Here is an 18308-nt window from a genome sequence, read left to right as displayed (position 1 = left end):
CTCTCAAGCACCGCTCCGCTGGGCCCTTCCTGTCAAGCACCGTTCCGCTGGGCCCTTCCTCTCAAGCACCGCTCCGCTGGGCCCCGCCGTCTCAAGCACCGCTCCGCTGGGCCCTTCCTCTCAAGCACCGCTCCGCTGGGCCCCGCCGTCTCAAGCACCGCTCCGCTGGGCCCTTCCTGTCAAGCACCGCTCCGCTGGGCCCCGCCGTCTCAAGCACCGCTCCGCTGGGCCCTTCCTGTCAAACACCGCTCCGCTGGGCCCCGCCGTCTCAAGCACCGCTCCGCTGGGCCCTTCCTCTCAAGCACCGCTCCGCTGGGCCCTTCCTGTCAAGCACCGCTCCGCTGGGCCCTTCCTCTCAAGCACCGCTCCGCTGGGCCCCGCTGTCTCAAGCACCGCTCCGCTGGGCCCTTCCTCTCAAGCACCGCTCCGCTGGGCCCCGCCGTCTCAAGCACCGCTCCGCTGGGCCCTTCCTGTCAAGCACCGCTCCGCTGGGCCCCGCCGTCTCAAGCACCGCTCCGCTGGGCCCTTCCTGTCAAGCACCGCTCCGCTGGGCCCCGCCGTCTCAAGCACCCCTCCGCTGGGCCCTTCCTCTCAAGCACCGCTCCGCTGGGCCCCGCCGTCTCAAGCACCGCTCCGCTGGGCCCTTCCTGTCAAGCACCGCTCCGCTGGGCCCCGCCGTCTCAAGCACCGCTCCGCTGGGCCCTTCCTGTCAAGCACCGCTCCGCTGGGCCCCGCCGTCTCAAGCACCGCTCCGCTGGGCCCTTCCTCTCAAGCACCGCTCCGCTGGGCCCTTCCTGTCAAGCACCGCTCCGCTGGGCCCTTCCTCTCAAGCACCGCTCCGCTGGGCCCCGCTGTCTCAAGCACCGCTCCGCTGGGCCCTTCCTCTCAAGCACCGCTCCGCTGGGCCCCGCCGTCTCAAGCACCGCTCCGCTGGGCCCTTCCTCTCAAGCACCGCTCCGCTGGGCCCCGCCGTCTCAAGCACCGCTGAACAGGGCACCGCCGTCTCAAGCACCGTTGATGGTTCATTGTGCCCACCATGCCTCCTCCTTGACCAGTGGAGACTGTCATCCACCTGATGGACTGTGGCTTTGCACTCCCCAGGATGGTCCAGTGGGCAATCCACCCACTGCAGAGACTTGAGAGACTGTGGCTTTGCACTCCCCAGGATGGCACAGTGGGCAGCCCACCCACTGTAGAGACATTGAGAGACTGTGGCTTTGCACTCCCCAGGATGGTCCAGTGGGCAGCCCACCCACTGTAGAGACATTGAGAGACTGTGGCTTTGCACTCCCCAGGATTGAACAGTGGCCATGGTGGCTCCTCGTGGATCTGGCGTCGTGGACTCATGTGGCTGTGGTGCCCCCCCCTTCCCTTCCCCCTGAGGTGCCTGTAGTTTTTACATCTGATGCCCCTGCAGTGTTCTCTCCAAAGGACTCAGGTCTCCTGTGTGGGCTTTGCCCTTGTTTCTCAAGACTTTGGCCCACGGACATGCTGAATTCGTAGGATGTGCAGGACTTGGTACTTCAGTTATACACTGATGTGTATGTCATTTGTTTTGTTGTGGATATCTTTCATGGTTGTACGCTAATTTTCTGGAGCTTTTTGGTACATAAATATTTATTCCAAATATGATTATGTCCTAGCATTTTTCAGGGGTGTTTGGGTGGTGTCACTGTGACTTGGTGCTCTGCATTGGTGAGTACATGATTGGGGGGGGGGGGGTCGCATATGTGTGTGCCCGTAACCTTTCGTCCTCCCCCTCCCGTGTGTCGTAGGTGCAGTACTCACCGTTGTCGTCTGCGCCGGACTTCGTACTCGTGGTAGATGAGAAGGTAGACGAGAGCAGGTAGGATGTTTAATTCGGGTTCCATGCTGTCCTCCGTACTCGTGGAGTGTGTTTTGGTGAGCGTTTTCCCGTTCGTAGTCTGTTTCCGCCGTGTTTTTATCGGCGGTGCTCCCGCCCCGGAAAAGGTGGCGGATTGGTGAGTTATGATAGTGTGGGCAGTACATTGTCTGCCGCCTGCCTGTTGGCGGTGACCGCCGCGCTGTTTGTCTGTACCGCCGCGGCGGTCGGAGTGTTAAGTTGGCGGGCTGTGTTGGCGGTTCCCGCCAGGGTCAGAATTCCATTTTTTGGACCGCCAGCCTGTTGGCGGGTTGGCCGCCACTTTAACACCGACCGCCAGGGTTGGAATCACCCCCTTGATCTTCTATTAACCTTGCAAAGGATTCGAAATAATTTCCTAACCAGCATCAACGTTTTCTATTCCATCTTTTTGACCAATCTTGTGGCTTTGAACAGGCAGAGGGAGCAGCTACTGCTGAGGGTATCTGAAAACCGTTTTTAGATCACGGTGGAGCACACTCAAAGAAGAATATAGGGGCGGCTGTGTTACCAATGCCTCTCTATCTGCACTGTCCTTGTGAAAATCCTGGATGCTTCTCTTGGACAGCTTCTGGCCTCTCCATGATATTGCGCTTGTGGATGGGGTCAAGGCAACCCTTTATATCAGGACAGCTGTAACACAGGCATCATTTGCAGCCAGAAGTCGTAGCGCTTGCGTCCGGTTTGGTTTGGCCACTCATTCCAACATTTGATAACTCTCCAGATAAAGTTTGCCATTGCTTATTTACTAGTGTCTGAGTTAAAGGGTAATGTAAGCAAGAGAAATGACAATACGTGGGCTTAAAAGGGGTAATTTTGTCTTGAAAATAGTGACATCTGCTGTGAATGGAGAAGCACAGAATAGTTAACTATTTGTGGTGACCTCTCCCCAAGCTAGAAGTGCACTTACCAACTGGTAGACCTGCCTGGTTGCTCTGAAAGGCTAGAATGGCCGGGCAAATTCAACCAAACGCCCGAGTCAAGAGGGTAATCCCACTGTCCTTTCAGAAGAACCGGCCAGCTTTGAAATTTTCAATTTTCACAATGTCATCTCACCTCAAAACACGCATCATGCGATGGCGGAGTGAAAGCATACTGAGATGGAAAGATTTGAAGCTAACCCCCATCACTCGAATTTCACTTACACCTGTGGGATATGGCGTAGCCTCAAAATCAAGACAAAACTGTTCTGTTTGGTTCGCCTGAGATTCACTCCATCCCTTAGCTCAGTGTAATGTGTTCAGACCACAGCATACAATTGACTGCTTACTTGCTGGGCCAATCTGGACTTTTGGAGAATTAATGATTTTTTTGTTATAATAAAGAACTCATCCCATGGCAGACATTAAAAAAGATCCAACTCCTCCAGTGGCCAGACCATTTTTTCAGTTATATCCGGATTTAACATTTCCGCTCTGACTATACACCTGGTACATCTTTACTTCCTGAGAAAATTAGTAGGGCGTATTTTTAACAGGGCTAGCCGGAGTGGGAAATTGGTATAGAAATGTGCTCCAGAACCTGTGTGTGAATTTGCTATCTGATTTTCTTTAACAAAATTGCCTCTGCAACAGGGTGTAAAATTGGTTTTGCCCAATGGCAGTTCTACAATTGGTTCAATGCTAGAGCCATTCCTGCAGCAAATTTCAAGAGAATGGCGTTTGTTTTTTGCAAATGGATGTGTTGGACCTGGCCCTTTCTACAGGGTCATTTCCCAAACTTTTTGTCTTCCTATTTTTCTGACCAGGGTCACTTTATCACTGCTGATCACTGCTAACGTGCATGTGCTCTCCCTTCTAAATTTGGTACGATTGGCTTATATTTGATTGGCACATTTAATTTACCTGTAAGTCCCTTGTACAATAGTATCCTATATACACAGGGCCGGTAAATTAAATGCTACTAGTGGGACTGCTGCGCAGCTTGCGCCACCCACAGAAGTAGCCTTTCAAATCTGTCTAGCGCATGACCAATATGCGCAGTTTTCTGCCAAAGGGACCTGGCATCTAAATTTACTTGCCACTACTCCAATCCACGTCTGGGGCAGAGTGACAGATGGGCTTTTTTGTTTAATTTTCAGACAGCCTGTACACAGGGAGGGTGGAGGTGTCACAGAGGTGCATCTGGATATTGAATGGTCTTCCTAGGCTGAGAGAAGGAGAGGCGGGGCACACCTGCATTTATAAAGGCTGTGCCCTGACCTCACACAAAGGGCTTGTTTATCCTGCACTGATGTCTGGAGCCTGTGCTGGAAGAGAGAGGGTACACTCCTAGTACCACTTGGAACTGGTTGGATCCATTCTCCCCCTTTTGTGGAGACTGGGCAAGATGAGTATAAGTACAGGAGGCTTTCCCCCACATTTTAGACACAAGAAACATTCTTGACGTAAAGGACACAGAATGTTGCTGGAGGGACTTACCAGGAACCGCCTTGGAATGCTGATCCTCTGCTGACCTGTGCCCTCCTGGGTCACAGGAGCAACAGCCAATGACTGCATAATCCTTGTGCTGGCCAGCTTCCTGGGCCCTACCACCCTGTACTCCACTTGTGTACCCAGGGGCTGGGTGCGTTGGCCCCTACCCCTTGCAATTACTGGCTTTTCAGCTCGAGGACAGCACTGTATTTGGAAGCTCCAATGCTGGGACTGAGCACCTGGTGAGCGCTCTTCTTCTATTTTTCTAGTGCCTTGAAAGCACATTTGTTTTACATACCAAGTGCATGGTGAGCGCTTGTTCTGTATTTCCGAAGGAGGAGATCACTGCTGCGACCTGGGCAGACTGTGCTGACGAAGCGTGTTCGAAACACACTGTGCTGGGGACCCAGGGCACGGCAGAGTGAAGATAGAGGCAAGCACTCTCCCGCCGGTGGCTTCGGGAAGAGGCGCACTGGAAGGAGTGCACCCAGGGCACAAGCAGGCACATACTTGGGTGTACCACCTCCACGGCTGTTGGCAGAGACGAGCTAGAGCCAAGAGTGGTGATGCAGCTTCAGTGGTCCTTCTGCGGGTGAAAGATTGTGGGTGGGGTAGACCTCATCAGAGGCCGCCCGCTCCTGGGCTCCCTTCCTATCGTTTTTGGATCCCAGGCAGGCTGGCAACCTCGATGGAGGTCCCCCGGTCGCCGCTGGGTCCCCTTTTGCCCCCACCCACTGCATTTCTTCGCCACGTAGCAGGCTGGGGTGGCAACCCTCGACAGAGGTCCCCAGCCCTACAAAAGTTACACAGGAGTCGGGTGGAAGAGTGCTACACTTGGGACACGAACTTCCCCATTTGCGCCCCTACTATTCCCGGTGTGGCACCTGTGGTGAACAGTGGACCATGCTCGCCGGCCATGATGGCAGAAACACATAGTGGTAATTACCTATCTTATTAGTGCCTTTCTTATGTCACTATCTTGGCCTATGATTATACGCCTATTGCGCTACGTCTAGTCTTGCGGGGTTGTCATGTTAGACTCCTCCATGTTAATGTTGTGGCTGTAATGATCATATGTTTTACCCTGATATGTGCATTTTAATGATAATGACAACCTGCTTTCCACTTATGTTGCAGGACAAGCAGTAACTTATATGTCTATCTCACTTATGTGTTTTATTATAACTACTGCTTACTTCCGTAGAGTACTAGCAACCTGAGTAATGTAATGACAACTGCTTGGGTAGCAGGGCCAACTGACATGTTGTGTTTGGTCTAATAAAATAATGCTGTGTACAATACAGTTTATTTTTATGTGACTTGGTGTTGTGTTTTCTTTGTGGTGTATTTATTGCGTCACACGTGTTGTGTGGGTTGTGCAAACGCTTTACACATTGCCCCAGGGTTAGGCCTGACTGCTCATGCCAAGCTAATGAGGGGGTGAGCAGGGGTTATTCTGGGTGTGTATCCCCCTCGCCCTGACTAGAGTGGGTGGGTTCTGCCTGGCTTAGGTGCATAACCTAGCCAACCAGAAACCCAATTTCTAACAGGATGTTACACTACACACTGGGTAAGATCAAAAAGATGTATTCAGGGTCTTCATCTGCATGTTTCAGATGTGGGCAAGAGGTTAATCAATGAATCAATCAGTGTACTTGTAAATCGCGGATAGTCACCCGCTAGGGTCTCAAGGCGTGGGGGGGGCAGTAATTGAGTGGATGTCAATGAAAAGAAGGGATCAGGTGAAGAGCCAAGTTTTGAGGTCTCTTCTGAATTGTGATAAAGTGGGAGATCTTCTGAGGTGGATGGGAATGGAGTTCCAGGTCTTGGTGGTGTGGTGGGAGAAGGACCTTCCTCCGTCTGTGGCCTTCTGGACGCTATGGATGGTGGCAAGGGCGAGGTCAGCATAGCGGAGTTGCCTGATGGGCATGTAGAAGTGGAGTCTCTGGTTGGTATTCAGGTCCGGCATTGTGGAGAGCTTTATAAGCGTGCGTGAGAAGTTTGAATGTAATTCTCTTGTCGATTTGGAGCCGGTGCAGGTCTCTCAGTAGGGCGGAGGTGTGGCTGTGTTTGGGGGTGTTCTTGATGAGACTGGCAGAGGCGTTCCGGATGTGTTGCAGTCGTTTCCGTACATTGGTGGTGGTTCTGGCGTAGAGCGCATTGTCATAGTCCAGGTGGCTGCTGATGAGGGCCTGGGTGACTGTTCTTTTGGATTTGGTTGGGATCCATTTGAAGATCTTCCCGAGCATGTGCATGGTCTTGAAACAGACAGAGGAGACTGCGCTGACTTGAAGGTTTATCAAGAGTGCTGAGTCCAGGATGAATCCGAGGTTGAGGGCGTGGTCAGTGGGGTCCGCAGCTCTCCGAGGGCAGTGGGCCACCGGATGTCCCAGGCTGCGGGTTTGTTGTCGATGACGAGGACTTTTGTTTTTTCGGTATTTAGCTTGAGGTAGCTTTTCTTCATCTAGGTGGTGACTACCCTCATTCTGTTGTGGAAGTTGGCATTGGCTGTGTGTGGGTCGTTGGTGAGGGAGATGATTAGCTGAGTGCCGTCGGCATATTAGATGATGTTGAGTGTGTGGTGTCTAGGGGGGGCCATGTAGAGGTTGAAGAGAGTGGGGCTCATAGAGGAGCCTTGCAGGACTCCGCAGATGATCTTGGTGGCCTCTGAGTAGAAGGGGGAGTTGGACTTTTGGGTCCTGTCAGAGAGGAAGGAGGTGATCCATTCTAGTGCCTTGCCTCAGATGCCGGTGTCGCGGAAACGAGTCCGTAGAGTGCAGTGGTAGATGGTGTTGAAGGCAGTGGACAGGTCGAGGAGGATGAGAGCCACGGTCTCACCCCTATCTAGGAGGGTGCGAATGTCATCTGTCGTGGCAAGGAGGGCAGTCTGATGCTGTGGTTGCCCTGGAAGCCTGACTCAGAGGGGTCCAGGATGTTGTTGAGTTCGATGTGTTTGGTGAGTTCCCTGTTAACAGCCATTTTGATTACTTTAGCTGGGAAAGGGGGTAGGTAGATGGGCCGGAAGTTCTTGAGGTTTTCTGGGTCTGCAGTGGGTTTCTTCAGTAAGGGCTTGATTTTGGCATGTTTCCAGATTTCTGGGAAGGTGGTGGTTTCGAAGGAGCGGTTGATGATGTGCTGGAGTTTGGGTGCAATGGTGCAGCTTGCTTTGTTGAAGATGTGGTGGGGGCAGGGATCGGAGGGAGAGCCGGTGTGGTTGGAGTTCATGATGTTGAGGATTTCTTTGTCAGAGATGTTGGTGTAGGAGAGTAGGTGGTGGGGGTTTGGTGGTGGATATGACGGTTGTTGGCATTGGATGGTCCTCAGTTGGGAATCTGTTGTAGATGTCTGCTATCTTGCAGTGGAAGTAGGTAGAGAGGTTGATGCAGAGTTCTTGTGATGGGGGGATGCTTAGGGAGTTCGCTCTATGGGTTGGTCAGTTTGCTGATGATCACGAAGAGTTCTTTACTGTTGTGTACGTTGTTGTTGATGTATTCCTGGAAGGCGTTTCTCTTGGTGGTCCTGAAGAGTTGGTGGTGTGTGTTTATGGCTTTTTTGAAGGCTTTGTGGTTGGGTGGGGTCTTGTTAGTGCACCATTTTCTTTTGAGGTGTCTGAAGATTTGTTTGGACTCTTTGAGGGTGGGGTGTTTGTTGATGGCACAGTCTAAGATCCAGTTGATGAGGTCCCAGGCAGCTGTGTTAGTGTTGAGGTCGTCTGGGGGGGTGAGTTGTTGAGGCTTGTGAGTAGCTGGTCCTACGGAGTGGTAGGTGAGCGAGGTGTCGGTCGGGGGTTTTGCTGAAGGTAAAGTGGAAACAGTGGTGGTCGGTCCATTGGAGTTCGTGATGTGGCTAATCGAGATGTGGTTGCTGGCGGTGAAGATGGGGTCGATTGTGTGTCCGGTGGAGTGGGTGGGCGAGGTGATTTCGAGCAGCATTGTGGAGTTGTTGTCATTCGGGTTCTCCAGGTGGAAGTTGAGGTCCCAGAGGAGTATGTAGTCCTTGGAAGCAAGTGCATGGCGAGGTTAGCGATGGTGTTGCAGAATGGGGGGCGGGGCCCCATGGCCTTTAGATGAGGGTGCCCCGCATAGTGGTGTTAGGGTTGGTTCCAATCTGGAAGTGGAGGAGATCCATGTTGGTTGTGGAGTCTTCGGTGCTGGTGGAGAGGCGCAGAGTCTGGGATTGTTCCGTGATTGGTTACATTACATTTTTACCTGTCCCAGGTTGTGTTCTTTTCGGTTGGAGATTTTTTCAAAAACTGGTCTGAGAATGGGGTACAAAACTTCTCCTGATACCTTGGGGGCCTTATACGGTATCTTGACCTCTTCTGATAATGGTATGCCAAAATGAATATGTTTAAACTCCATGAAAATCTGTATGCCAAAAAGTGGGATCAAATAAAAGATATAGGAAAAAGTGTCAGAACTGGGTAGACTGGGAAGATGTAAAACTTTTGAGGTGCAATAGTCTGTGTTGATTTCCTTCACAGGGTACTGAATGTTCGTACAATATCATTACTATCTATATCTGCACTTTATGATTCTTTTTGTATTAAATTGTAGACAATGGCGAATGATCTTATTTATCTGATGCATTTTTATAAAAGAATATTTGAAAAAAGGCCATGCATGTTACCATTAGGCCTGGGCAAATATTTAATTATGCTTGTGTAAATGGCATAATTTTAGCAATTTTGTGTACCAAAAATCTAGACAAAATTACTAAGATTACGCTATTACTCCTCATCATATAATTTTGGGGACAAATTTTAACGTGAGTGTGAGACAATGGGTTGTTGATTGAGTGGGGGGGTTAACCCTGCTGAAGAAACAGCCACAAACCACTAACGTCACTAACTTAACCTCTACTCAACCCTCTGGTAGCTTGGCACAAAGCTGTCATGCGTATTTTAGAGGCTATGTGTAAAGTATTTATGCATCACACAAACAGTAACAGGGAAAACACAACACAAGAAAACTTCCACACCAATTTATGCAAATAGAGTTCATTTTAATAAATAATTTGACAATGAAGCAACAAGAATCCAATCAGTAGAACTAAAGTGATGAATTTTTCAAGTATGAGGTAAAAACTAGCACTTAAAAGATCAGAGTGCTAGCTGCGGACATATAGTTTTGTGAGAGCAGGTCAAAGTCGAAAAATATGGCCGACTGTGATGGAGCTCAAGTCAGATACAAAAAGTGGATGGGCCGAGTTAACGCTTACCTTCTGACTGAAAAATAATTTTAGGAAAAATGTTCTGAGAAGGTAGAAGATCAGCCGGTGTCCGAGGAGGAGACGTTGTCGCCGGGGAGCCGCTGGACACAGGCATAGTGAAATTTCCCACATTTGGACTTAGGGCCTGAGATAGAACTTGGTGGACATTTTACTCCATCACAATGGTGACATATATCTCTTATGCTGAAATCTAAATCCCATGGGAATTATGGCAATTCGATTTCGGCAGATCGGATTTCTGTAACCATTGTAATCCGTCCTTCAATTTCTAAATAAGGCCCTTAGCATCTTTTTTGGAAGTCAAAACTTTCCAGCTGGATGAGGCTGGAGGCGGTAGCTGATGAAGGCTCCACGAGGCCAGACACTCCTCCTGGGAAGGACCGCTGAATAGGATTTGCTGCTCTGGGGAAGAACGTAGCAAGAGCAGCTGCAAAGTCAGATATACTGGCAATGCACCTTGGGCAGATAGATGGGCAGGATGGTCCTGGTCTCCTCTTGGTTCTCAGAGCAGTTATTAGCCAAAAAATCCTAAGTCCCAAACGTTGGATTTTTGGGTATCTGTAGCACCTCTCACAAGAGTCCAGAACTGGAGAGGCACCACTTGGTGAATTGAGACTCACTCAGACTGGGTCCAGGTGTGGGTTCAAGATGGTTGGAGACTTTTCTGTTCCTGAGGCTCTGGTCAGGAGTCCAGCTAACTAGCCCTTGGAATCACTCTGGTAGTCCTGGCATTCAAGAAGTGGAACAGGGCTCAAGCAACAGGGAATGCCTCTAGGGGTTCAAGGCAGGCTTCAGGCAGCCGAGCAGTCCTTCTAGGTGCATTGAAGAACTCTTCTAAAGTACACAGCAGGCTGCAGTAGCAGGCAGTCCTCAGATAATCCTTGCACAAGTCCAAAAATTTAACTGAAGAGTGGGTATGAGGGTCATATTTTTATACCTGTTTCCTTCTTTGAAGTTGAAGAAGTTTCTAGAGAATTCCACTTGAAGTGCTTGACGTTTCCTTCCTCCACTGCTCTGGCTCCTAGCTGGCTGACTGAAAAATGCAGGGGTGAGAAATCCTTTGTGTAAAGGCACTAGTCAGCCTATTAATTTGCAACTGGGACTGTGCCCATCTCCGCCCCCCCACACCCATCCGGGCACACCTCACCCCTCAATTGTGTGGCTGTCTCGGAGGAATAAACAAAGTCCAACTGCCAAATACACCCAGTCATGTGACCCAGGAACAGGCTGCAGGCATCAAATAATTAGGGCAGAAAATGCCAACTTTTGAAAAGTGGCTTTTTCTAAATTGTAACTTAAAATCTGATTTTACCATTAGAGAGGATTATTAATTATAATTTCTTGGACTCCAAACATGAAATCATCATAAAAGTTAGCCCTTATTAGTTTTAATAAGGCAGCCCAATGTTATCCTATGGGAGAGGTAGCCTCACAGTAGTAATAAACAAACTTGGGAATTTTTCATTACCAGGATAGGTAAAACTTAAAAGTACATGCCCAACCTTTTAATTAAAATGCATCTTGCTCTTTGGCTACCTAAGGCCTACCTTTGGGGTTACTTATATGTAATAAAAGGGGAGTTTAAGGCTGAGCAAGTTGCATTCGCAGTTTAAAACTGCATTCAGGCTGCGATGGCAGATGTGGGACATGCTTTAGGAGCTACTTAAGTGGGTGGCACAATAAGTGCTGCAGACCCAGTACTAGTGTTCAATTTACAGGCCCTGGGTATATTGTATAACACTTTAGTAGAGACTTATACATAAACTAAATATGCCAATTAGGTGTAAGCCAATTTGACCATGTTTTAGGGAGTGAACACATCTCTTTAGCACTGGTCAGGAGTGGTAAAGTGCACAGAGTCCTAAAGCCAACAAAAACTAATTCAGCAAAATAGGAGGTGAACGCAAAACGTACGAAGAAACACCACCCAATGGCTAAGTGGTCAAGTGAAGTGTACAGTTCATGAAATTGTTGAATGGAAGGAGCATTTTAGGTAGATTTTTTACACGACCTGAAGGCATTTTTTTATGTGAAACTACAAGTTTTAACCGACAGTGTTTTGAACGTGAGTGGCAGTTCCTTTAATGTGAGTGGCCAAAAACATTTCAGATAGATTTGTTTGAGACTGTTCAAGCAATTTTTTTAATGCAAAACTGCAAATTTGAAAGTGAGCAGACGTGTTTTGAATGTGAGCAACCAGAAATCAACTCAAAATTACATTTTCACGTTCAATTTTTACCCAAAACGACTCTTTGGGTAATGTTTCCAGTGCTAGATGCATTTTGCATAATTATGTGTAATTTTTTACAGAACTTTTAAAGGGTGAGTCAGGTGGAGGGCATAAATAGGCCAGTTGAAGATACTGCACGGATAAGCATGAAGACTACTGCGGTAGAGCCATTCCAAGGCCCTCAGCAGTAGCTGCTATGTCTACAGTATCATTTCTATACCACGTTCTCTGTGGCAGACCTCGATGAGTATCAAGAGAAGGGTGCAAGGACAGAGATGATGTGACAGCCCAGTGTGTGCCAACCCAGCAAGGTAGCCAAGGAGGTAAATTCAGTAGCTGCAAATAAGCTTACAGAGCTCAGTCTATGTAGGATAGCACAGTGGGTTAATGTACCTGCTGCAGAGATCTGTTTCTAATCTGCAGGTGTTTATGGACCTTGTGCAAAAATAATGTATAAACTGTGCACTACATGTTGAAATAGTAGTAGGATAGTTCATGTATAAAGCTCAGATGTGGATAATTTCCTGCAACAAATAATGTGAAATGTAAGTCACCTCAGATACCAATTTATTTGCTTAAGTCCTCAGATTTCATGCTGGCCCGCTGTTTTCCTAAACCGCTGCATGAAAAATGTACTTTTCCTTAAAACGTTTGATTGTGTCCTCTTCTTTGTTTCTTTCTAATGACCCTCTTCTTATCTCTCATCTCTGAGTAGCTGCTCCACATTGCATTTTTATCTGTTTCAATCTCTTATTGTATTTCACAGCCACTTCTTCTTAGAAACCATATCACTACAACCTAACTATACCTTATCTCACGTAGCCTATCTATTCATCCTACCAACAATTTGAGTGCAGTCCCAATGTCCCCATTAATTAGCACACCACAAATGTATTAATTTAATCTACCACGAAGAAACTGGAGTAAATGCATGAAATGTTTTCCTTGAGAGCACAAGAGTAACCCCAATAACTAACAAAATGTAATAACTACTAGATTGATTACTAACCTTGGTTCTGGAGAAGTCTGTGATTCACTGCAAAGTGCTTCAACGCCTCATCAAGAGTAATAAGCACTATATAAATAGAACAACATTTGATGTCACACAAAACGAGCTTAAAAAGAAATTACACTCTAGCATTCTGACAGAATAGAGAGGTCCTCTCCATTTACTACCGATGGACAAATAATGTGTGCCTCGAGTCAGGCCAACTTTGACACACAGAGTCAGTTTGGATACAGGTGGGCATTAGTGCTTCATATTAAATATTAGTGTTTCCTTAGAACAAACATGAAATTGGCCTACAGACGGTTAATGAAAATACAACAAATTATTACACTAAACTGAACCGTACTGCTATTTATTTTGAATCTCTGCAAGCGTCAACGAATAAACCTGTAAAAAGTATTGGCCATTTAAACCACGTAAGCAGTAGAATTAGGATTGTCACCTCACTTCAATGCCGTTGGAGAAATGATTCTCGTCCTATGCTTTTCTGTTGTAAATAATTAGTTGGCTATAAATCTAACCAAATTTAATTGACGAAAAGCTACAATATTTCTCCCAGAGTGTACTAGTTTGTCCTGTGAACTGCCTTTATTGGAAAAGTGGGTCCTAATGAAATTGACAAATTGTCAAACATACCAGGTGGCTACCTGGCAAAAACTATCCCATTCTCATGGTGTGTCTCGCATTGATGACCAAGGCTGTTGTATGAAGAATAGCCAAACATATTGACTCTCTTCAGAGCCTTGGCTTGCTATTCCTTTAGATGTTTGTGCAACCAACTTTGCCCCACCTTTTTCTTAGGAATCTGCAACTTACTTTGGCCCACCGGTACTGCCACTGCCTGCACACAGAAAGCCAATACACAGAGAAAGTCAATGCTAAATTGCAGTTAGCAAGTGAGAGGGTTTGATTCTGGGTTCTCTCTCCCTCGGGAATTTGTTTCCTTGGTGCTTCCATATTTCAATGGCTGTATAATTTCTTCATAGATTTTCCATAGAATCATCATTATAATTGACACATATGTGAGCATCTCCAGAGAGATCAAGGATTGGATGAGCGTTTAGTAAAAATTAATCAGTCAGAAAGAGATGGCGATAACATGAACTGCCATTTTGGTAGTTGATTCTCATACTATTTTGTACTCAGTGTAACCTCAGGTTCTGCAGCAGAACAGAACTGCGGAAAAAACACTTAATTAATATTTAGTGCCCTGACACCATTTTAACTTGGTGGGTGCTTTCTGCTTTTCGTGTTGTTTCATTAATGACCAGGCTGTTCGCTTGTGAATGGCCTGAAGCCCTTGGGGTGTATTCTTCACCAAGACCTGATGTACTACTCCACCAGAGCTCTGACTCTGACCATTAAAAACAAGCGTTCATTTCAAGCATCTCATTCAACCGGCCACTTTTATTGGTTGAGGAGTGTGCATTTTCCTCATTTGCTCTGAACCTCTGTGTTGTATTCTGAATACTGTCTATGTTGCTATGGGGATTAGAATTCTGTGGTTGTTATGGGGATTGGGAAAGTCAGTTTATGGAATGCGGCTGGGAGAGCGGTTGCTGCCTGCTTTGTGTGCCGGCCGTGGGTCTCCTCTGCTGAATAAATCACAGTTCCAGAGTACCTCTGCAGTTCTGGTCATCATTTCGATATCCACTACCACATTTTGGCACGAGGGTGTTCTCTGGAGACCCACCGACCCTGCACTCTGCTTCGTATCGGCTTGCTGGCCCTGCAGGCCCTACAGGATTTACTTACTCATTGGCTCTTCCTGGAAGGTGAAGTCAGTTTTCTTCTTGCTTCTTTCTGCGGTTCCTGATTTGGACTGAGGCATTTTCTTCTGCTCCTCGCGCGCCTCAGTGGAAGGAGGCATTTTCTTCTGTCTGCTCCTTGTGCGCCTTAGTCACCTGACTGCTGTTCCTCGCGTGCAAACTACACCGCCTTTAGAAACATTTCCTTTTGCTTTGGCGGCCATCTTAAGACTTTGGGATGGTTTCCATTCTCTTCATCTTGTTCTGTGTGCGTATCTTCGGTGACACACAGACCTGTGACAGTTAATTCGCTGAGGTCTATTTTCTTAAAAGAAACTAAGAAATTAATTTTGGGAATTTAGTGATATTTATTAAAAAAAATATATATTTATAAATATATCTATATATATATATATATATATATGTATATATATATATATATATATATATTTTTTTTTTTTCTTCTTCTTCTTTCTACAATGGCAACAGCTCAGGTGGGTGTTGAACCTCCTCCTTTTCTACAAAAACCTGGTAGACCGCCAATTCCTTGGAGAAAGTGGTTACGTATTTTTGAAAATTATTTGGTTGCTATCGACGCATCCAGGTACAATGCTGCTCGCAGAGCTGCACTCCTTTTCAACCACTTAGGCGAAACTGGTCAAGAAGTTTTCGATAACTTACCAGCCATAGTTGCACCACTGGGGGATGAATCCTGGGATGTATATATTGAAGCTACAGCACGTATGGCTAAACAGTATTCTGATGAACCTTCAGTAATGTTGGAACGTCATCATTTTTTTAAAAGGAAACAGCTTGTGGATGAAACCATTGAAGATTTCTTGGCAGTCTTAAGAATTCTTGCTGCGAAATGTGAATTTGGTTCAAATATAGACATTTACTTGCGTGATCAATTAGTTTTCAATTGTTATAACAAAAAAATACAAGAGCGTATTTTAACTTGTAAGAATCCGTCTTTGGGTGAAGTCTTGGACATAGCTAAGAGCATTGAACGCTCTCTCATCTCTTCCAAAATTTTAACAGAAGATGTTAAAGCTTCTGCTCAAGTTTCTGCTGTCCTGCAAGCTGATTGTTTGGAAGTTAATGCTGTATCCAGTAGGAGCAAAGCGAACAAAAGTGTTGATAAAAAGAACTATTCTGGTTATTGTTTTAGATGTGGTTCAAAGACTCATATGGGAAATAGTTCATCTTGTTTAGCTCAAGAAAAAAGTGTAATTTGTGCAAAAAAGTAGGCCATTTCCAAAGTGTTTGTCGTCTAGCTAAGGCCAAAGCTAAGATATCTCAAATTGATATAGTTGAAGAAGAACTGACTAATTCTTTTAACAATGTATTGTTAACTATTGATACTGTTGAAACTTCTCGAAACAAATGTAAAGGTCCCATTTGCTCTGTAACTATAGGCTCTGTTAATTTGAACGTTATGGCTGATTCCAGTTCACCAATTACTATCCTGTCTGACGTGACGTTTGACAGATTGTGGTCCGGGAAGCAGCTTCACAGATCTGATGTCAATCCAAAAGCTTTTGGCGAGTTTGACATTGCTATGACGGGTTTTTTCATGGATATTCTTGATTTCAAGAGCAGATGCATTAATACTAAAATTTATGTTGCTGAACGTGGCAGAGATATTTTGGGCTGGCAAGATCAGGCTAAGTTGGGTATTATTTTAAGACCAGCTCACTCTGTGCTTGTAATTCTTGGTGATGTGCCTGTGCTAAGTGTGACTGAAGGGAAATTACCCCTGGATCTTGATTCAGTTGAAAATCTGTATGAAAACTTTCCTAGGGTCTTTAAGAAAGATATTGGTATTATCAAGGGATTTGAATATCAAATCAAGTTAAAAAAAGATGCAGTGCCTGTCAAGCAGAAGCTTAAACCGGTTCCATTTTCGGTTAGACAAGATCTTAAAACTTTACTTCATGAAATGTGTGAACAGGGTATTATCACTCCAGTTGATTCCTCTGAGTGGATTTCGGCAATTGTTCTTGCTAAAAAAAAGGGTGGAAGTATTCGTCTATGTGTTGATTTGCGCGCACTTAATCGCAACATTCTCGTAGATGCTCATCCTTTGCCCAGAATCAATGATTTATTGGCAAATTTGGGTAAGAGTAGGTACTTTTCCAACATTGATTTAAGGTCAGCTTATCACCAAATTCCCTTATCCAAAGATTCTCAGCCTTTAACTTCATTTGTGACGCCCTTTGGAACTTTCATGTATTTGCGTTTGCCTTTTGGTTTGGCTTCTGCCGCTAGTGTTTTTAAGAGATTGATGGATGCTTTGTTTTCGGAGGAACAATGTGTTCAGGTCTTTCAGGACGACATTCTCATTCATACTGCAACTAAAGAAAAACATTTTGAGATGTTATTTCGAGTATTTAGGAAGTTGGAAACACATAATATCACTGTCAACAAAGATAAATGCAAGCTCTTTTCGGATAGTGTTGATTTTTTAGGGCATAACATTTCTGCTAGAGGTATTGCGCCCAAGTCATCTTTAATCAAAGCCATAGTTGAGGCACCTGTTCCCAAGGACAAGGATTCTCTCAGATCTTTTTTAGGTTTGAGTGAGTACTACTCCAGATTTGTGTCTGGGTTTGCTATGGTGGTACAACCTCTACGGCGTTGCTGAAGAAGCATGTCAAGTTGTGTCCGCTATCTTAGAACAGTAAAGAAAACAAAACATAAACCAAATGGTGGCTGGTTTATGCGGTATAGTGCGTGCACACAACATTATGCTGCTCTGCCAAGCATCTTGACGACCACATGCACGTCCAGGTCATAGCTCTGTCTTTGTGTTTTTTTTTATTTATTGCCAAAGCAGGCATTGGCATAAATCATTAGCAAAGCCAGTAGGTTCAAAAGCTAGAGCTATTGGCTTTGCCACTGCTTATTTAGTTATGACTGCGACACCTGTTTAACTTAGCAGCCACAAGACTTTACTGGAGGTGAACTATCTTGTGTTGTGCTAGCAATGCTCGCAATGACTTACATGGGTGGATGCACCGTTTTATCTTGCTGTGAAATCCTACTTATCAAACGTCATTGTTTTGAGTTTATCCTCATGAACTCCGGGTGAAATTGCAATCTTACACTGAAAAACAAGGTGAAAGTTCTGGTTTTCATGTGGAAGCACAATTTTACATTGTATGCATAACACCATTAGTTCTTGCAAAGATTGTTTGTATAACTTGTTTTTATTGCCATTTTAGAATTACACAGACGTACCATAATAGATACCAGGCCAGTTGACCTTGATAAACAAACAAACATATTCCAGTTCTTGCAAGAACTAAGCATACTTTGTCAGGAAAAAATTGCACAACTTTGCACACGTCTATTCTGACGATCACTGATATTGCTGCTCCAAACACTCCTTAATATCAATGCTACCAACGTTATGGAAAGATGCCTCCAATTCTCTTGTTCATTGGCGATTCTATTTTAGGTGTCAGATTTAACAAGCAATTTAAAATACAATAGGTTTGAGTTGTACATGAGCACTGACAAAAGCAGTTAACAATGTCTGCTACAGGGCAAAACTAATAAAAAAGGACTGATTTGTGTTTATAATGCCAATGTAGATCAGATGAGCCACCCGTAGACCCAAAAGGACACAGGTACCAAACATTAACGTGTAACACTGCTATAACTGGTATCATTAAAGATGAAAATGCAACATTTATGGAATACCAAAAAATGTATTTTATGTCGCAGCAAGTCAACAAGGAAGACATGACCAAATAATCCACTGTATACAAAAAGATTTCTGTTGACC

This window comes from Pleurodeles waltl, chromosome 4_1 (assembly GCF_031143425.1).
Source record: "Pleurodeles waltl isolate 20211129_DDA chromosome 4_1, aPleWal1.hap1.20221129, whole genome shotgun sequence".
Taxonomy (NCBI): domain Eukaryota; kingdom Metazoa; phylum Chordata; class Amphibia; order Caudata; family Salamandridae; genus Pleurodeles; species Pleurodeles waltl.
The sequence above is the reverse complement of the archived record's forward strand: the minus strand, read 5'-3'. Positions refer to the sequence as shown.